The 22,811-nt window shown below is 42.4% G+C and overlaps 1 protein-coding gene across 6 annotated transcripts in view; it reads left to right on the top strand.

Moving 5' to 3' along the window:
* Nucleotides 1–21,172: 21,172 nt before the first annotated feature.
* PKNOX2 (PBX/knotted 1 homeobox 2) overlaps nt 21,173–22,811 on the top strand; it is a 430,049-nt gene continuing 428,410 nt past the window's right edge. Inside the window, exon 1 of one of the 6 annotated variants that reach the window (XM_056544248.1) lies at nt 21,173–21,207. The gene's annotated coding sequence lies outside the window, so the exon portion shown is untranslated. Of the gene's footprint in view, nt 21,208–22,201; nt 22,430–22,811 lie in introns of those variants that run through there. The other 5 variants (XM_056544254.1, XM_056544256.1, XM_056544247.1 and 2 more) reach the window with 5 other exon arrangements.

The following is a 22,811-nucleotide window of genomic DNA, read 5'->3' as shown; positions in this document are numbered from 1 at the left end:
TAGTCAGGGGCAACGGCAGGAGGTCTGGAACACAGGCTAGGAACACACAAGGAAACGCTTTCACTGGCACAATGGCAACAAGATCCGGCGAGGGAGTGCAGGGGAAGTGAGGTATACATAGGGAGTGCACAGGTGAACACACTAATTAGAACCACTTGCGCCAATCAGCGGCGCAGTGGCCCTTTAAATCGCAGAGACCCGGCGCGCGCGCGCCCTAGGGAGCGGGGCCGCGCGCGCCGGGACAGGACCGACGGAGAGCGAGTCAGGTACGGGAGCCGGGGTGCGCATCGCGAGCGGGCGCCACCCGCATCGCGAATCGCATCCCGGCTGGAGGCGGTATCGCAGCGCACCGGGTCAGTGGATCTGACCGGAGCGCTGCAGTAGCGAGAGTGTAGCGAGCGCTCCGGGGAGGAGCGGGGACCCGGAGCGCTCGGCGTAACAAAAGTTTAGTTTGGTGACAGGTACTCTTTAAGGCTATGTTCACACGCCAGAATGTCTGCCTGGAAAATCTCCGGCCAGACATTCCGCATACAGCTGGCGACAGCAGAACATGCAGCTAGGATTGCTAAAAAATGTGCTATCTTCATAGACGGAAGTGCATTTCAAAGCGGATTCCGCATAAAGAATAGAATAGTCTATTCTTTCTGTGGATGCCGAAATAGGGATTTCCGCGGCAGAAACATCTGCTGCGACAATGCCACCGTGTGCACTGTGCAGCGGAATCCTCTTGAAATAAATGTGACTCTGCTGAAGCAGAATGTTTGTGTGGAATTTTTTTTTTTGAGTAATTCAGCGCAGACAGTCTGTCGTGTGAACATGGCCTAAAGGGAATGACGCTTCTTTTGAGAGATCATGGTCACTGCTGTACACCTATTTACTGGTATGACTGCCAATCTAAAGGGGACACTTAGTCAGTTTAGGAAAATAAAGTTTTCATTTATAACCTCTAGTGCTCTGTTATAGGGATTTTATTATTTGGTTCACTCTCTGCATGTTTCCCTAAATAGTCAGATGGTTGGGATCCACATATCCAGAGGCTGTCTTTGGAAAATAGACATATGAGTTCTGCCAGCATTGCTGCAGAGGTTGAAGGGGTGGGATGTCAGCCTGTCAGTGCTCAGACCAGTGCATCAAATTGGTCTGCATGGCTCTTGTCCAAGATGGAAGCCTCTTCTAAAGATAAGGCCCAAGAAAGCCTGCAAGCAGTTTGCTGAAGACAAGCATATTAAAGAGGTATTCCGGGTTTATACATCTTATCCCTTAAAGTGTTGAGCGCGAATATTCGCAATTAGAATATTTATTGAGAATTTCGCATATTCACGAATATGGCAAATATAGCACTATATATTCGCAATTACGAATATTCGTAATTCTTTTTTCCCCACAGAACACATCACAGTGATCTCATCCCTCCCCGCTTCCAGCTTGTGGTCTAAAGAAGGTTCCCACACTATTTACTGTATTAGACTGGAGAGCGAATTTATGCAAATATGAGAATATGCGAATATTCGCGAATATCCTCATATTCGAGAATATTGTCACTTAAGAATATTAGGAGACAGATAGATGGATAGATAGATAATATAGATAGATAATATAGATAGATAGAGGGATAGATAGATAATATAGATAGACAATATAGATAGATAGAGGGATAGATAGATAATATAGATAGATAGAGGGATAATACAACCAAAGAATAAGTTGGCCAGCACTATTGATTCCAAACTATTATACGGACCTGGCTTACAGGTGCAGGCTGCTGGGCTAAATATACAGCAACAGGAAAATACAGCAGCACACTGCTAGCACAAAGATATAGATGAAACATGAGTATATAGATAAAACATGAGTATATAGATAGAACATGAAAAGCTGTACAGCTGTAATGCAATAAATGAAGATATGAAACTATGAAATTATGAGGTACTTAGCTTGCAAATTTGGCGCCAAATAGCATGAACCGTCCCACCAGAGTAAGGTGACCTCATTCTGGGACGGACCCTACACTATGAATATGCCTCTGTGTGAACAGTACAGCAGGCATTGCAAGGTCTGAAACATCCATGGCACCTTATATACTCCTAATAGAGGTGGGTGGGGTGCAAGAGCCAACATGGAGGTAGCCACTCCCCCGTATGTGCGCAAAATTTGCAAGCTAAGTACCTCATAATTTCATAGTTTCATATCTTCATTTATTGCATTACAGCTGTATAGCTTTTCATGTTCTATCTATATACTCATGTTTTATCTATATACTCATGTTTCATCTATATCTTTGTGCTAGCAGTGTGCTACTGTATTCTCCTGTTGCTAGATAGATGGATAGATAGATAATATAGATAGATAATATAGATAGATAATATAGATAGATAATATAGATAGATGGATAGATAGATAATATAGATAGATGGATAGATAGATAATATAGATAGATAATATAGATAGATGGATAGATAGATAATATAGATCTATATAGCTTGAAAAATGCTGCATTGGCAGCCGAAACGTTGCACCTGTATTTGTGAAATGGAATAAAGCCACTTTATATTTTTTTTAACCCTCGGAGTGCTGCGACTATCTTCTATTGCTGCTACATAATATAGATAGATATTATAGATAGATAGGTAGATAGTTATCCGCATGCGCACACGCACATAAATAAATGCAAATATATATTGAATATGGGAATTTCGCGAATATAGGATGAATATTCGTCCATATATTCGCGAAATATCGCAAATTTGAATATGGCCCCTGCCGCTCATCACTATTCCCCTATCCTTTGGATAAGATGTATGATCTCAGGGGTCCCACCTTTGGGGACCCTCACGATCCCGGTGCAGCCCCTGGCATTCTGAGCCGAGCGCTGCCTCTGAGATGGGGGCGTGATGTCACGCCACGCCCCCTAGTGGCATCACACCACATAGACATGAATGGAGGGGGTGTGGCGTGACATCATGTCCCCGTCTCGGAGGCAGTGCCGGGGGGCTGCACCAAGATAAGATGTAGAAACCCGGAATACCCCTTTAAGGAAATGGGAGGGCTCATGGGGTCCGCTTGAATAATAGCCTGACAGCTGCGCCCCCTATAGGTAGAAGATAGTTACTCTTATTTAGCGGGAACATCTTCCTGTAATAAGCAGAAGGTGAACCATCGTGACCAGCGCACACTTTACTGACTATGCTGTATATATATATATATATATATATATATATATATATATATATAATTTTTTATTTTTATTTTATTTTTTTCTTCCACCAGACTCTAATTCTCAGTTTTATTTGACAGAAAATCCCTTTTATTCCTCTGGTCTTTCAGACACAATTTTCTGCAATAAAATCCCGATTAGCTTAAGCGTAAGAACAAGACGCGGGGAGCGGCATATTGGGGAACAACAGCTGTGCTTTATGTTACAATACTTATTTGGCTAATATCTCGTTTTTAGGCTACGACTCCCAGAGTCCAAGCCCAGATCAACAGAAGGGATTTTCATGATTTCCCTTTAAATGCGTAAGCTAGAACAAATCTGAGAGAGGCCATTAAAGCAATGATACGTCTTGTAAAATGTCACTTGTCAGGAGATATATGTGCTGGGGGTTATGAGAATGGCCCCATAATCTCCTTCCATAAACTGAATTATTAGAGAGCAAACCGAGAGGCTACGGCCGCCGCAGACAAGAAACGCATTTTGGATAAAACATATAGGTTACGCTGCAGAACACGGGGACTTTGCCAGACTCATTTCCCTGAGTGGGTTAATACCGCACCTCTCATCCCTCTATACCAAGATTTATAACACAAATTGCCAAACCCCAGGCGATTCAGGATGGTGGCTTTCGGCAGAACAGGATCACTTTACTGCTTGTAAATTTCCACCCAAAATTATTATTATTTTTTTCCACCTAAATGGGCTCGAAATGATGTGCCCGTTAATTTCTTAATTTATCTTTCGGCAGTCGTATCTCCGTTTTTCTGATACAGATTTTCACAGCCCCTACATGATATATTTCTACCAGTAAAGGAGCACTCCAGATTTGTATGTTTTTTGTCTATATCATGCACACTCACCATCACTAATCGTACTGTACCATTTGTTATAGTCCAGCGCAGCTACATCCATGCATTTAATTACCATAACTTGGTCATGTGATCATCGTCTGACATCAGTCAGACCTTGCTTAAAGTGATACTCCGGCCCAAAGACATTATATCCCCTATCCACAGGATAGGGGATAAGATGTCTGATCGCGGGGGGTCCCGCTGCTGGGGACCCCTGCAATCTCTCATGCAGCACCCACCTGTCTCAGCTGCACGAAGCGATGATCGGTCCATGTCTGAAGCCTCACGACCACAGGGCCGGAGTATCGGGATGTTATGACTCTGCCCCCTTGTGACATCACTCCCTGCCCCCTCAGTGCAAGCCTATAGGAGGGGGCGTGACATCTTATCCCCTATCCTTTGGATAGAGGATAAGATGTCTTAGGGCTATAGTACCCCTTTAAAGGAGATATATCACTCCCAAAAACGTATCCCCTCTCTGCGATCCCCTGTACGGGGCCCTGGATCTCCTCCTGAACGAAGCGTGTCAGCAGTTCAGCTATCTACGGCTCTTCTATAGAAATATATGGAGGGGGAGTGTTGGCCGCCACTTCGTGCGGGGGTCGACACGCCCCATTCAGGAGGAGAGTCGGGGCCCCATACAGGAGATTGTGGGGGATTCCAGCAGTCGGACCCCCGCAATCTAAAACTTAAAGGTTTGTGAGCATGATGCTGCTCCTTCAATGTAATTACAGGATGTCAGACCTGGTTTCTGACTTACTGTGGACCCCTCTATGGGATCAGGATATATAGTAGATATACACCTTCCTCCAGCTCTATCTGTATACTGCTGCTGCTTTATTTATGGAATCAGGATATATAGTAGTTATACACCCTCCACTTTAGCGCTATCTGTATACTGCTGCTGCTATCTCTATAAGATCAGGATATATAGTAGTTATACACCTCCCCTCCAGCTCTTTCTGTATACTGCTGCTGCTATCTCTATGGGATCAGGATATACAGTAGTTATACACCTCCCCTCCAGCTCTATCTGTATACTGCTGCTGCTATCTCTATGGGATCAGGATATATAGTAGTTATACACCTCCCCTCCAGCTCTATCTGTATACTGCTGCTGCTATCTCTATGGGATCAGGATATATAGTAGTTATACACCTACCCTCCAGCTCTATCTGTATATTGCTGCTGCTATCTCTATGGAATCAGGATGTATGGTAGTTATTCACCTCCCCTCCCAGCTCTATCTGTATATTGCTGCTATTTCTATGGGATCAGGATATATAGTAGTTATACACCTCCCCTCCAGCTCTATCTGTATACTGCTGCTGTTATCTTTATGGAATCAGAATATGTAGTAGTTATACACCTACCATAAGGCTGTGTTCACACATTTAATTTCTGATCCCCCCCCCCCCCAAGTCATAGCAAAAAGGGAGATTATACTGCAATTGTGCAAAATATAATAAAAATTTTTACCAGAATTCAGCTACAACAGTAAAAGTGTTAACATGAGCACAGCCTAAAGACATCAAATCTTTATTAATCACCTAAACTGTGATTATAGAGGTCAAATCACTTTCACCTCATTTATTTAAAAAGAAGAAAAAAACGCACTTACAATAAGAAAACGTGAAAATCTGCTCAGTGTGAATTGACCTCTGGACTCTTACAAGTTCACCTGAGTGACCCCCAGCAGTAGCAGCCTGATGAGATGACCAGGTGCACTGATCAAACACCCCATAGGAAATGTAGGCTGCATTACAGAACCCACATCAGTTTGGAAACCAAAATTGAGCTCTCCCTTGCCTGCCACATCAGCAAAAAGAGGTAAGCAAAAGCCATAAACTAGAATCTCTTCATTGTTCTCTAATTATAGCCTATAATGCATTGAATAAGAAAAAAAATGCTTGAGCGCTACTATAACTTTATTTCAATGCAGAGATTTTGCAGCTCTGTATTAGTCAGGTGAGACCTAAAAATGAGATGATAGGGATTCCCCTGAAAAGGGTACTCCGCTGCCTCAGGTTGTGACGTCACAGCCACGGCCCCTCATGACGTCACACCAGGGGCCAACAACTATTTCAATTTTTTACAGTACAGGGATAATTTAACCTCAGTGATGTCACAGTACAGGGATAATATACAGTGATGACGCTAGATGTAACTATAATCATTTATATCACAAACAATATAGAAAGGAAATATGTCCGGATGATGCGTCTGTGACGCGAAACCGTGCTGTCGTTCTGCTTATACGCTCCTGCTCCGGCTACCGGCTGGTAGCCACATTCCCTCCCTGCACCCCGGGTTATTTTGTTTATGGACTTTGTTCATTTTATCGTGCCATGAATAAAGCATGAATTACATCTGAACATCTTGGGGAGTGCGGACATATTTCCTTTCTATATTGTTTGTGACCAGGGTGCCTTCAGTTGTTGCAAAAACAGAATGATCTTCCTTCCGTCCAGCGGTTGCTCCACCCATTGAAGCAAAGACAGGCCTCATCTGATCACCTGACTAGTGATATAATGTCTCAGGCTGCACTGCAACCTGGGAAAACCTGAGACAACACTCATTTGGTATGCTGCTAAATATGAACACTGGCACAAAGATCACATAAGAATTTTGAGACCACCATCCAACACAGGTACAGACACTATATTATGAACTACACTAACTTTACAGCCCCTGTAAAATAGTCAAATAAAAAAAAAAAATCCCGGAACACCCCTTTAATGAAACTGTATGGTGAATGGTGTAAATGTAAGAAAATACCAAATGCAAGAATTACTGATTTTTGAACACTATATATATATATACCCCCAAAAATTTTTTTAAAAGAGATCAAAAAGTCCCATCAAAACAAAAATGGTACCGATCAAAACTGCAGATCAAGGTGCAAAAAATTATCCCTCACACATTCCTATATAGGGAACAATAAGGTTATAATTTTTTAAAAGTAGTAAAATAAAACAAACCTACAGTATATACCCTGTAAATTGGGTATCGTTGTAATAATATGGACCTACAGAATAAAGATATTGGGGGAGATTTATCAAAATGTGTGCAGAGGAAAACTTGCCCAGTTGCCCATAGCAACCAATCAGATCGCTTGTTTAATTTTTAGGAAGGCCTCTGCAAAATGAAAGCAGCGATCTGATTGGTTGCTATGGGCAACTGGACAACTTTTCCTCTGCACAGGTTTTGATAAATCTCCCCCAATGCGTCATTTTTCCAAAAAGTTAACTGGGTTAGAAATGAATCCCCCCAAAATTTGTAGAATTGTGTGTTTTTTCTAAAATTTTATGCCATAAATATTATCTTTTTTGTTTCGTTGTAGATTTTAAGCGAAAATGAGTGATGTCATTACAAAGTACATTTGGTGACGCAATAAATAAGCCCTCAAATGGGTCTGTAGGGGTAAATTTAAAAAGTTATGGCTATTAGAAGGCGAGGAGGAAAAAACGAAAACGCAACATTGAAAAATCGCTGCGTCCTTAAGGAGTGAGGGTCACTACCCGTTTAATTCTGCCAATTTCTCGCAGATCTGTCACAGACGTGGTGGTGGTTTACTAAGCTTCTTCCACCTGTTTCTCTGTGCTTTTTCCATTATTATTTTTTATTATTATTGTTATTTATTTATTTTTTGTTATTATTGTTAATGATAATAATAATAATATTAATAATAATAATTATTTTTATTATTTTAAACACATTATTAGCAACTTTAGTTAAGAGATATGTGCGCAACTCCCCTCCAGTCATAAGGTGACATAAAAACCACACAACCAAAAGTGCATTAAACAAATACCTAAATTTATCACATATCACAAAACAATATTTTGCACTATTAAAACCGGAATTAAAGGGGTACTCCCCGGGAAAACATTTATTTATTTATTTATTTTTTAAATCAACTGGTGCCAGAAAGTGAAACAGATTTGTAAATGACTTCTATTTAAAAATCTTAATCCTTCTAGTACTTATAAACTTCTCTTTGCGCCACAGGAAGTTCTTTTCTTTTTGAATTTCCTTTCTGTCTGACCACAGTGCTCTCTGCTGACACCTCTGTCCATTTTAGTTACTGTCCAGAGTAGGAGCAAATCCTCATAGCAAACCTCTCCTGCTCTGGACAGTTTCTAAAATGGACAGAGGTGTCAGTAGAGAGCACTGTGGTCAGGCAGAAAAGGAAATTCAAAAAGAAAAGAACTTCCTGTGGCGCAAATAGAAGCTGATAAATACTAGAAGGATTAAGATTTTTTTTTAATAGAAGTAATTTACAAATCAGTTTAACTTTCTGGCACCAGTTGATTAAAAAAAATAAAATAAAAAAAATAATGTTTTCCCGGGGAGTACCCCTTTAATTCCAGTTTTAATAGTGCAAAATGTATCATATTGTTTGGGGGGTTTTAAGGGTGGATAGAACAAGCAAAAAAAAAAGGGGGACTAAAAAATTTAAGAGTGAAAATTTCCCCCCCATAGACTCCTGATTCTACTATTTATCTCTGTTGCAAAATTACAACTCCCAGCATGCCCGGACAGCCTTTGGCTGTCCGGGCATGCTGGGAGTTGTAGTTTTGCAACAGCTGGAGGCGGCCCTGGTTGGGAAACACTGCTATAAATGTTACATATCTGTAATAAAGAATTTCCCACTTTGAGGAGACAAAGAGTCGGCTGTGAGGGAGATTAGCTCTGTAGAGCCTGGCAAATAATGGCAAACAGTAGTCAGAGACAGTGACATGGAAGTAAAGTTTAAACGAGGCTTCTCCTGATTTAATTTTTTAGCATAACAAATATAAAGCTTTTACATTTAGGCATAAAATATAAGGTAAATCCTGCTTATCCCCATAAATCTTCCCTATCTATACAGTTAGCTTACTACCCAACAAAATAGTCATCAAATGTGCTAGTAATAAAAGTCAGATGTCCCCTCAGAGACTTCAGGCCTAAGGACTCCAACTCCCATCAGAAATTCAGGACCCTCTTAGGGACTGCCGGCAGTGTGAACGTAGCCTTAGGGGTGCGTTCACCCTGAGTAATTCAAGAGGAATTTACTCGAGTAATTCCTCCTGAATTCTCCGCTAGTGTTGCTCGCGAATATTCGCAATGCAAATTCTATTTGCGAATATCGCATATTCGAGAATTCGCGAATATTCGCTAATATAGTACTATATATTCGCAATTACGAATATTCGTTTTTTTTTTTTGTTTTTTTTGTTTTTCACAGTACACATCACAGTGATCATCCCTCTCTGCTTCCAGCTTGTGTGGTGTAAAGAAGGCTGTAATACTACTGTGTGAGACTGGTGTGCGAATTTTCGCATATACGAAAATTTGCATATGCAAATTTTCTCTTATGCGAATTTTTGCATGGTAAGTTTCGCATATGCGATTTTCTTTTTCTTATGTAAATTTTCGTATATGCGAAAATAAACGCGAATATTACGAATATGCGAATTTAGCGAATATATGACGAATATTCGTCCATATATTCGCGAAATATCGCGAATTCGAATATAGCCTATGCCGCTCAACACTATTCTCCGCTTAGAAATAATTAAAATCTGCTTTGCCATTGACTTCAATGTATTTTACTCTGCACTGTTCACACTGCGTAAATTCCGCTAGCGCAATTCCGCTGTGGAATTCCGTTCTGCTAGAAGAAAGAACATGTTCATTCTTCTTGCAGAAAATGCAAGCAGAAGTCCATTGAAGTCAATGGTATAAAAAAATTCTGCTTGAAATCGTTTCCACATGGAATTTGCGCAAAATTCGGGCAGAATTTGCGCAGAAATTCCACATGAAAAAATAAATAAAAAGGGAAATTCCAATTGGTGGTTGTAGTCCAGCAAAAAAAATAAAAAATGCTTCCTCCTACATCCACGTTAATTCTGCGCAATTTTCGCACAAATTTCACATTAAAAAAAAAACCCTTAAATTCCACGGTGGAATTTTTACACGAGGATTCCTCTCCTGTTCCTCAGAGTGAACACGCCCTCAGCTTGCAATAACACCTTGTTTTAAAGCCCAGTAACCAGCTGTCTTCAGCACCTGTGCTGATTTTGGGCCATGCAGAAAAGCTGGACTGGCCAGAAAGGAAATGAAAGGCCCCACTACCAACCTGTCTGTCATTTCATAAAAATACAGGCTGGATTTTACCAAATGTTCCTTAGCAGCTATGGTCTCAAACTATCCTTAATTTCCAGCGAGTATAGTGGATTACAGCACCTAAAGCCGGTGACTCCGAATCTTGATGGGATGGGACTTTATATGCTCCACATTGTGCAACATTTAGGCAAAAAACGGCCTTTCTCGAGCATTTTTTGCCAAAACGTTACACACAGGGGAGCAAATAAAGTCACATCCCATCAAGATTCGGAGTCTCCGGCTTTTAGTGCTGTGCTGTGAAGTCTAGTCCTGTCTCTTCACTCTATCCTGAATTACCAATATCTCACCCAGCTTTCCCTGGATGAGATAGGCGCTTCCTAGAAACCTAGTATTCCTTTCAGTGTTTCACAGCTGGAAAAGCAGTTGCCAATAGCAACATCTTCTATCCCAACTAACATCCAACTCCTTACCAAAGAGAAGCCATTCCAGCTATTACATTAGGGGAGAGGGAATTCAATGTTTCTCCAAATATAGCGGCTAACTTTCAAGTTCATTATTTTTTGTTATGTTCATTCTTTCTGTAAAGTTCGGAATATAAATTTTCGCCGTGTGCACGGTGCAGCAGTATCCCATTGAAAACACTTGGAAGCGTCTGCAACGGAATTTCTGGGCGGTATGTTCACACTGAGGAAATGGCGTGGAAATTTCTGTGCAGAAATCCTCTTTCTGATCCGTGGTAAACTGAAGCAGAAGTGAACCTGAACAGAATTTGGTGCCGAAATTCAAAGTACCGTTGTAATTTATCTATCTCATATCTATCAATCTATCTTATATTTATCTATTTATCTATCTATCTTATATCTATCTATCTCATATATCTCTATCTATCTCATAGTTATCTATCTATCTCATATCTATATATCTATTTATCTATCTATCTCATATCTATCTACCTATCTCATATCTATCTCATATCTATCTATCTCATATCTATCTATCTATCAATCAATTTATCTATCTATCTATCTCATATCTATCTATCTCATATCTATCTATCTATCTATCTCATATCTATATATCTATTTATCTATCTATCTCATATATATCTATCTATCTCATATATATCTATCTATCTCATATCTTTATATCTATTTATCTAGCTATCTCATATCTATCTACCTATCTCATATCTATCTCATATCTATCAATCTATCATATATTTATCTATTTATCTATCTATCTTATATCTATCTATCTCATATGTATCTATCTATCTCATATCTATCTATCTATCTATCTATCTATCTCATATCTATCTCATATCTATCTATCTCATATTTATCTATCTCATATCTATCTATCTCATATCTATCTATCTATCTATCTATCTATCTCATATCTATCTATCTATTTATCTAAATATCCAATAAGAACAGCACCTCCAGAAATGTCAAGAAAAAAAGAAATTGGGGTGCCCGCATATTCTGAACCTCGGTCCACTGGTTCCTCAATGCATACAAAAATATAGAAGCAGCACACCACAGGTAGATTTCAAAGGAACGGTGAATTTATTCCATCATGGAATAAATTCACCGTTCCTTTGAAATCTACCTGTGGTGTGCTGCTTCTATATTTTTGTATCTATTTATCTATCTATCTATCTCATATCTATCTATCTATTTATCTATCTATCTCATATCTATCTATCTATCTATCTCATATCTATTATCTATCTCATATCTATCTATCTAATATCTATCTTTCTCATATGTATCTATCTATCTATCTCATATCTATCAATCAATTTATCTATCTATCTCATATCTATCTATCTCTCTCTCTCATATCTATCTATCTCATATCTATCTATCAATCTCATATCTATCTATCTCATATCTATCTATCTATATTTCTAACCAAAGGATAAGTTGGCCAGCACTATTGATTCCAAACTATTATATGGACCTGGCTTACAGGTGCAAGCTGCTGGGCTAAATATACAGCAACAGAAGAATACAGCAGCACACTGCCAGCACAAGGATATAGATAAAACATGAGTATATAGATACAACATGAAAAGCTATACAGCTATGGTGCAATAAATGGAAATATAAAATTATGAAGTTATGAAATAGTGAGGTACTTAGCTTGCAATTCTATCTATCTCATATCTATCTATTTATCTCATATCTATCTATCTATCTCATATCTATCTATCGATCTCATATCTATCTATCTCATATCTATCTATCTATCTATCTATCTATCTCATATCTATCTATCTATCTCATATCTATCTATCTCATATCTATCTATCTCATATCTATCTATCTCATATCTATCTATCTATCTATCTCATATCTATCTATCTATCTCATATCTATCTATCTCATATCTATCTATCTATCTCATATCTATCTATCTATCTCATATCTATCTATCTCATATCTATCTATCTATCTATCTCATATCTATCTATCTATCTATCTCATATCTATCTCATATCTATTGTTACGCCTAGCGCTCCGGGTCCCCGCTCCTCCCCGGAGCGCTCACGGCGTCTTTCTCCCTGCAGCGCCCCGGTCAGTCCCGCTGACCGGGAGCGCTGCACTGTCATGGCCGTCGGGGATGCGATTCGCACAGCGGGACGCGCCCGCTCGCGAATCGCATCCCAGGTCACTTACCCGTCCCGGTCCCCTGCTGTCATGTGCTGGCGCGCGCGGCTCCGCTCTCTAGGGCGCGCGCGCGCCGGCTCTCTGAGACTTAAAGGGCCAGTGCACCAATGATTGGTGCCTGGCCCAATTAGCTTAATTGGCTTCCACCTGCTCCCAGACTATATCAGATCACTGCCCCTGCACTCCCCTGCCGGATCTTGTTGCCTTGTGCCAGTGAAAGCGTTTAGTGTGTCCAAAGCCTGTGTACCTGAACTTCTGCTACCCATCCTGACTACGAACCTTGCCGCCTGCCCCCGACCTTCTGCTACGTCTGACCTTGCCTCTGCCTAGTCCTTCTGTCCCACGCCTTCTCAGCAGTCAGCGAGGTAGAGCCGTTGCTAGTGGATACGACCTGGTTGCTACTGCCGCAGCAAGACCATCCCGCTTTGCGGCGGGCTCTGGTGAAAACCAGTAGCCTCTTAGAACCGGTCCACTAGCACGGTCCACGCCAATCCCTCGCTGACACAGAGGATCCACTACCTGGAAGCCGAATCGTGACAGTAGATCCGGCCATGGATCCCGCTGAGGTGCCGCTGCCAAGTCTCGCTGATCTTCCCACGGTGGTCGCTCAGCAATCGCAGCAGATTGCCCAACAAGGACAGCAGCTGTCGCAGGTGACCGCCATGTTACAGCAACTTCTGCCTCTGCTACAGCAGCAACCATCTCCTCCGCCAGCTCCTGCACCTCCTCCGCAGCGAGTGGCCGCTCCTAACCTCCGCTTGTCCCTGCCGGACAAATTTGATGGGGACTCTAAACTCTGCCGTGGATTTTTGTCTCAGTGTTCCCTGCATATGGAGATGTTGTCGGACTTGTTTCCTTCAGAACGGTCTAAGGTGGCGTTTGTAGTGAGCCTTCTTTCAGGAAAGGCCTTGTCTTGGGCCACACCGCTCTGGGACCGCAATGATCCTGCCACAGCCACAGTCCAGGCCTTCTTCGCTGAGCTCCGGAGTGTCTTCGAGGAGCCAGCCCGAGCGTCTTCTGCCGAGACTGCCCTGTTGAACCTGGTCCAGGGTAATTCTTCCGTTGGCGAGTACGCCATACAATTCCGTACTTTTGCTTCTGAACTATCCTGGAATAATGAGGCTCTCTGCGCGACCTTTAAAAAAGGCCTATCCAGTCGCATCAAGGATGTGCTGGCCGCACGAGAGATTCCTGCCAACCTCCAAGAACTCATCCATTTGGCTACCCGCATTGACATGCGTTTTTCTGAGCGACACCAAGAGCTCCGCCAGGAAAAAGACTTAGATCTCTGGGCACCTCTCCCACAGCATCCTTTGCAGTCTTCGCCTGGGCCTCCCGCCGAGGAGGCCATGCAAGTGGATCGGTCTCGCCTGACCCAGGAAGAGAGGAATCGCCGTAGAGAAGAAAATCTCTGTCTTTACTGTGCCAGTACCGAGCATTTCTTGGTGGATTGCCCTATCCGTCCTCCACGCCTGGGAAACGCACGCACGCACCCAGCCCACGTGGGTGTGGCGTCTCTTGGTTCCAAGTCTGCTCCTCCACGTCTCACGGTACCCGTGCGGATTTCTCCTACAGCCAACTCCTCCATCTCAGCCGTGGCCTGCTTGGACTCTGGTGCCTCCGGGAATTTTATTTTGGAGTCCTTTGTTAATAAATTCAGCATCCCGGTGACCCGTCTCGTCAAGCCGCTCTACATTTCCGCGGTCAACGGAGCCAGATTGGACTGCACCGTGCGTTACCGCACAGAACCCCTCCTGATGTCTATCGGACCCCACCACGAAAGGATTGAGTTCTTCATTCTCCCCAACTGTACCTCTGAGATCCTCCTCGGTCTGCCATGGCTCCGGCTTCATTCCCCCACCCTTGATTGGACCACCGGGGAGATAAAGAACTGGGACTCTGCCTGCCACAGGAAATGCCTCTCCCCCCCTCCCAGTCCCGTCAGGCAAGCCTCTGTGCCTCCCCATGGCCCCCGTCCTGGTGTCACACTGCCCCGTGCTAGGCCTCGCCCTCTGCCCTCCCTCCCCATTCCCACTCCTGCTGTACTGCCTGCCGTTGAGGAAACCCTCCATTCTTTCCCGGTGTCCTCATCCCAGGGGAGGCAGTTACCGGACAAAGAGAAGGGGAGACCTAAGGGGGGGGGGTACTGTTACGCCTAGCGCTCCGGGTCCCCGCTCCTCCCCGGAGCGCTCACGGCGTCTTTCTCCCTGCAGCGCCCCGGTCAGTCCCGCTGACCGGGAGCGCTGCACTGTCATGGCCGTTGGGGATGCGATTCGCACAGCGGGACGCGCCCGCTCGCGAATCGCATCCCAGGTCACTTACCCGTCCCGGTCCCCTGCTGTCATGTGCTGGCGCGCGCGGCTCCGCTCTCTAGGGCGCGCGCGCGCCGGCTCTCTGAGACTTAAAGGGCCAGTGCACCAATGATTGGTGCCTGGCCCAATTAGCTTAATTGGCTTCCACCTGCTCCCAGACTATATCAGATCACTGCCCCTGCACTCCCCTGCCGGATCTTGTTGCCTTGTGCCAGTGAAAGCGTTTAGTGTGTCCAAAGCCTGTGTACCTGAACTTCTGCTACCCATCCTGACTACGAACCTTGCCGCCTGCCCCCGACCTTCTGCTACGTCCGACCTTGCCTCTGCCTAGTCCTTCTGTCCCACGCCTTCTCAGCAGTCAGCGAGGTAGAGCCGTTGCTAGTGGATACGACCTGGTTGCTACTGCCGCAGCAAGACCATCCCGCTTTGCGGCGGGCTCTGGTGAAAACCAGTAGCCTCTTAGAACCGGTCCACTAGCACGGTCCACGCCAATCCCTCGCTGACACAGAGGATCCACTACCTGGGAGCCGAATCGTGACATCTATCTATCCTATCTATCGATCTATCTCATATCTATCTATCTCATATCTATCTATCTATCTCATTCAGGGGCGTCACTACAGTAAAACTTTCAGGGCACCTGCCCCGAATGTGAACCGCTGGTGCCCCGAATGTATGAACTCCCTGTTGTGTCTGTGCTGGCAAACAGTAGCCGCGCAACCAGGCTGCTGTTTGCCAGTGGCAGCGCGCCGGTGGGACACCTGCTTTATTGATTACAGTACCGTAGGGCAGGCCCTTTAACAGACCGGGGGCTGCTGGTAACAGACGTGCATGCCGCGGTGCGCAGGCACGTCTGTTATCAGGGACAGAAGCAGTGGCGGATCGGCCTGAAAATTCCCCCCAAACCCCTTAACCCCCCCCTCCCCCCGCACTATAGCATGGTGGAGTGGGACAGCTCCTGCTCCACCAATCCCTCGCCCTTCTCGCACGCCGTTTCATTTTTGCAAAGTGAGCGCCGCGGGGACACCATCCACTGCAGGCGCCATGACGTCACATCATCGCGTCGGCTCCTGGAGATCACGTCCCCGCAGCTCACACTCTGCAAGAATGGAACAGCGTATGAGAAGGGTGACGCTGCGGAGGGGAAAGACAGAGCTGGAGTGCTATATGGTACAGGGGAATTATTAAAACGGGGGGGGGGGGGGGCATTATAAGTGAGGGGCACATAACAGGGGGTCACTATATGTGACAGGCACATGACCCCTAAAATATAATACCCCCTGTCATGTGTCCCTCATATATAATGGCCCTTTGTCATGTGCCCTTTTATGTGTAAGTCAGGGGCAGATGTCAGGGGGCCATTATATGTGAGGGTCACATGACAGGGGCCATTTTAAGTGAGGGGCAAATGTCAAGGGGGCATTATATGTGGCGGGCACATGACAGGGTGGCTCCCCTGTCATGTGCCCCCTACATATAATGCCCCCTTGACATTTGCCCCTCACTTATAATGCCCCTTGTCATGTACCCCTCACATATAATACCACCCTGTCATCTGCCCCTCACATATAATGGCCCCCTGACATTTGCTCTTCACCTATAATGCCCCCCTATCATTTTCCCCTCACATATAAGGCCTCCTGACATGTGCCACTCATATATGTACTGCCCCCTGTCCTGTGCCCTTCACATAAAATACCTCCTGTCCTGTGCCCTTCACATAAAATGCCCCATGTCCTGTGCCCCTCACATATAATGCCTACTGAGGGGCAGTACAGGGGGAATTAGATGTGAGGGGGCAGGACAGGGGGCATTGTATGTGAGGGGCACAGCACAGGTGGCATTATATGTTAGGGGCAAAGGACAGAGGGCATTATTATTATAATGAGGAGGGGGGGGGGGCAGAGTGTTTAACCCAGAAATTCTTTATATATACACTATACCTCTGGAATGCTAGTTTGGTTTTTATGGGCCACAATACATTACGGTATTGTATTTAGAGGATGCACGGCAAGGTTATATTCAGAGAGTGCAGTATGTGGTAGTATTATATTCAGAGAGTTCAGTATGGTGTAGTATTATATTCAGAGAGTGCAGTATGTGGTAGTATTATATTCAGAGAGTGCATTATGTGGCAGTATTATATTCAGAGAGTGCAGTATGTGATAGTATTATATTCAGAGAGTGCAGTATGTGGTAGTATGATATTCAGAGAGTGCAGTATGTGGCAGTATTATATTCAGAGAGTGAAGTATGTGGCAGTATTATATTCAGAGAGTGCAGTATGTGGCAGTATTATATTCAGAGAGTGCAGTATGTGGCAGTATTATATTCAGAGAGTGCAGTATGTGGTAGTATTATATTCAGAGAGTGCAGTATGTGGCAGTATTATATTCAGAGAGTGCAGTATGTGGTAGTATTATATTCAGAGAGTGCAGTATGTGGCAGTATTATATTCAGAGAGTGCAGTATGTGGCAGTATTATATTCAGAGAGTGCAGTATGTGGCAGTATTATATTCAGAGAGTGCAGTATGTGGTAGTATTATATTCAGAGAGTGCAGTATGTGTAGTATTATACTCAGAGAGTGCAGTATGTGGCAGTATTCTATTCAGAGAGTGCAGTATGTGGCAGTATTATATTCAGAGAGTGCAGTATGTGGCAGTATTATATTCAGAGAGTGCAGTATGTGGCAGTATTATATTCAGAGAGTGCAGTATGTGGCAGTATTATATTCATAGAGCGCAGTAGGTGGTTGAATATAATACTACCACATACTGCACTCTCTGACTATATTACTAAGAGTGCAGTATGTGGTAGTTTTATATTCAGAGGGCACAGTGTGTGGTAGTAATATATTCAGAGGGTACGGTGTGTGGCGGTTTTATATTCAGAGGGTACAGTATGTAGTAGTATTATATTCAGATGGTATGGTGTGTGGCAGTATTATATACAGAGGGTACAGTGTGTTCTAGTATTTTCAGAGTGTGCACAGTGTGTCAGAATTATATTCAGAGGGTGTGTGCCAGTATTATATTCAAAGGATACAGTGTTTGGCAGTATTATAATAATTATTGTTTTCATATAAAGGATCAGAATGCGCTGACATAGTGAGGAGCCATCTGGGCGTCAAGTTCTGCAGAGAGAACATTTAGCTGGACTTGGTGGTATGTACATATGAATTAGATAAGGGAAAACTATAGAGAAGATGCCACCTGTAGTCACTGATATCATTGTGTATGCTGCCTGACTGTCCCATCAGAGCTGTAGTCACTGATATCATTGTGTATGCTGCCTGACTGTCCCATCAGAGCTGTAGTTCTGCAGTTATGAAACAACTCTCAGCATAACCTTACCACATACTTAAAGGAGTAGTCCAGTGGTGATCCCAGTGGTGAACAACTTATCCCCTATCCTAAGGATAGGGGATAAGTTGGCAATCGCAGGGGGTCCGACCGCTGGGGCCCCCCGAGATCTCCTGTATGGGGCTCGACAGCCCGCGCGAAGGGGGCGTGTCGACCCCCGCACGAAGTGGTGGCCGACACGCCCCCTCAATACAACTCTGGCAGAGCCGAAGCGCTGCCTTCAGCAATCTCCGGCTCTGCCATAGAAATGTATTGAGGGGGCGTGTCGGCCGCCGCTTCGTGCGGAGGTCGACACCCGCTATCTGGCCGGAGAGCCAGGGCCCCCGTACAGAGAGATCGCAGGGGGCCCCAGCGGTCGGACCCCCCGCGATCTCAAACGTATCGCCTATCCTTAGGATAGGGGATAGGTTTTTCACCACTGGACTACCCCTTTAAGGTCATACTGGGAGCTGTAGTTTTAAATGGTAAAAATTGGTATATTTGATTATTATAGTTGAAGTAATTTTCCGCAGCGCTCTACAGCACAAGCATCCATCACTTCACTCCAAGTAGGGAACCTGTTAAAAACTTGAACCCCCTGCAACTGCTGCTGTCACCTGAACCCCACCTCAGCTTAGAACATAGAGTGGTCTCACCTAATAATCCGTGCTATGGCTATAACGCTCCTCATTTGCACTTGTGTTCCCTGTCCTGAAGTAACATCAGCTGACAGCCAATAAGACTGACCCCTACCTCAAACCCCAATGCAAGGAACAACATTTTTTTATAGTCATGCGACATTAAGTGGCCCCGCCCCTTGGCCCCTCCTTTTTGTGATCTCATATCTATCTATTTATCATCTCATATCTATCTATTTATTTATCATCTCATATCTATCTATCTATCTATCTATCTCATATCTATCTATCTATCTCATATCTATCTATCTATCTATTGCATATCTATCTATCTCATATCTATCTATTTATTTATCATCTCATATCTATCTATCTATCTATCTATCTATCTATCTATCTCATCTCTATCTATCTCATATCTATCTATCTATCTCATATCTATCTATCTATCTCATATCTATCTATCTATCTATCTCATATCTATCTATCTCATATCTATCTATCCATCCATCTATCTATCTCATATCTATCTATCTATCTATCTATCTCATATCTATCCATCCATCTATCTCATATCTATCTATCTCATATCTATCTATCTATCTCATATCTATCTATCCATCCATCTATCTTATATCTATCTATCTCATATCAATCTATCTATTTATCATCTCATATCTATCTATCTATCTATCTATCTATCTATCTCATATCTATCTATCTATCATCTCATCTCATATCTATCTATCTCATATCTATCCATCCATCTATCTCATATCTATCTATCTATCATCTCATCTCATATCTATCTATCTCTATCTATCTCATATCTATCTATCTATCTATCTATCTATCTCATATCTATCTATCTATCTCATATCTATCTATCTATCTATCTATCTCATATCTATCTATCTCATATCTATCCATCCATCTATCTATCTCATATCTATCTATCTATCTATCTATCTATCCATCCATCTATCTCATATCTATCTATCTCATATCTATCTATCTCATATCTATCTATCCATCCATCTATCTTATATCTATCTATCTCATATCAATCTATCTATTTATCATCTCATATCTATCTATCTATCTCATATCTATCCATCCATCTATCTCATATCTATCTATCATCTCATCTCATATCTATCTATCTCATATCTATCTATCTATCTATCTCATATCTATCTCATATCTATTTATTTATCATCTCATATCTATCTATCTATCTATCTATCTCATATCTATCTATCTCATATCTATCTATCTATCTATCTCATATCTATCTATCTATCTATCTATCTCATATCTATCTATCTCATATCTATCTATTTATTTATCATCTCATATCTATCTATCTCATATCTATCTATCTATCATCTATCTATCTATCTATCTATCTATCTATCTATCATCTCATATCTATCTCATATCTATATATCATATATCCAATCTTTTTCTTTCTATTTATAGCAGTGATTCCCAACCAGAGTTGAGCTGTCCGGGCATGCTGGGAGTTGTGGTTTTGCAACAGCTGGAGGCATATTAAAAATTTTATCCCATATCCCAACCGCTGAGTAATTTTTTTTTACCATTCACTATCCTCCGCGCCTATGAAGTTTTAACGGAACAGCAGGCGCGCCATTCCAATTCTCCACGGAAATCGTAAAAAAAAAACAAAAAACAAATTCTTCCAATTTTAAGGGACGGCACAGAGGAACCGAGTTACTATTTTGCCATTCTTTTACCCAATGAACGCAACCATTGCTCCCCATATCTGGATGTCATTTTAAAATTTTTTTCTTTTATTTTTATTTTTTTATTCCCAGCTGTCAGACAAAGTAGTGGAATGCGGTTGAGTGATGAGATCTCCGCGCAGTCCACTAGATGGCGCAAAAAATCTAGCAATAAACAGGCGGCGTGTAAAAGCCAAAAGCGAAAAGAAGTAAGGGGGCGTGTTGCTCGGACCCCCCTCCAGTGACGTCACAGCCTTTGCTGGGAAGTATAGGCTGTGCTGTCACGCCAGTGTCAGTCTGATGAAGATTGGCACTCAGGTAAGCTGTCATTCATTCTCAATGTCAGGAGCTGCTTTCCAGGCTGCGGGCTGCTGCCGTCGCTGTTGTTGCTCGCAGCCTCAGTGTGTGTGTGTGTGTGTGTGTGTGCGCTCTCGTTGCAGCGTGCGCCTCTCCCTCTCTCGTTTTTTTTTTTTTTTTTTTTTTTTTTACAGTCCCATAGCCGGAGCTCTTCATACAGACAGGGCGCAGGAGGAGGAGGAGGCGGCAACACGGGGCAACCTTAACTGCTAATACGATCATTGACGCCCGGATCTATGCGAAGCGCGGATTTCACACCCGACTCGACGCACGCATAGGAATTTTTTTTTATTTTATTTTTTGCACCTATATATATATATATTACCCTGCATATTTTAAACAAGGACTAGTTGGCATATAGACCTACCTATTCTTACCTATAGACACGCCTGCACGCACAAAAATATATTTATTTATTTATTTATTTTATTTTTATTTTTTTTTATAAGTTAACGCACCATTGTTTTTTTTATTTATTTATTTATTTATTTTTTATTTTTTAAATATTTATACATTATTTTTATTTATTTATTTAATTATTTATTTATTTATATATATATATATATATATTTTTTTTTTTTTTACTATTTATATATATATATATATATTTTTTTTTTTTTCATTTTATATAGTATTATTATTATAATTTTTACTACTATTTTAATATATTTTTTAAATTAAGATATATATATATATATATATATTTTTATTTTATTTTATTTTTTTAAAGAGGCATCTGTTAATTTTATATTTATTATTAATTTATTATTTATTTATTTATTTATTATTATTATTATTATTTTTTTTTTTAATGGGACGTAAATAATGTGACAGCCCGAGCTGGAGAGAGGCTGCACTCCTGTGATGTTGAGCGTTGTGTTGCGTTGTGGGGCTTATTCTCTTGGTTTAGTGTTTTTATTTATTTATTTATTTATTATTATATATTTTTTTTTTTTTGCCGGATTTCTTGAAGTTACGGTGCAGATTAGCAGTGAGACATTGCGATGCTTTTGGAGTTGTGGCGTGATGTGGGCAGCGGATGATGTATGTTAATGTTCCGCATTTACCTGTGCGCGTCCCTCGTTCGCCGACCGAGCTGAAGAGCTCGTCGTTTTCGAGGCTTGTGTTGCTGCTACCGTTAAATAAGCCTATTTCGGAATTCCTAGCAAAGCCTGGAGATGAGGTGGGTGAGGGTTTGAATAATTCAGAGGGTGATGTTTGCATCTCCGGATTTGCACACATCCACTCGGGTGCCTTTTGCTGTTGCAAAACTACAACTCCCAGCATGCCCGGACAGCCGAAGGCTGTCCGGGCATGCTGGGAGTTGTAGTTTTGCGACAGCCAAAGCACCCTGGTTGGGAAACACTGCTTTGGATGTTTCCTTATATTTTAGGGCAACTACTATAATACATTTGCCTATTATTTATTTTCTCGCCTTCCGCCGGACTTTAGCCCAATGTTTTGACTGAAAGCTTTTAAACTCATTTTTTTAACTCTATTCGAGGCGTTCGGGATCCTCTCATGTTGTTTTAATTAAGGCTTGACTTATCCCATACTGAGTGGTT

Source organism: Hyla sarda, chromosome 10, assembly GCF_029499605.1.
Source record: "Hyla sarda isolate aHylSar1 chromosome 10, aHylSar1.hap1, whole genome shotgun sequence".
NCBI classification, from domain to species: domain Eukaryota; kingdom Metazoa; phylum Chordata; class Amphibia; order Anura; family Hylidae; genus Hyla; species Hyla sarda.
Note: the sequence above shows the minus strand (reverse complement) of the source record. Positions and strands in the feature narration are given on the sequence as shown.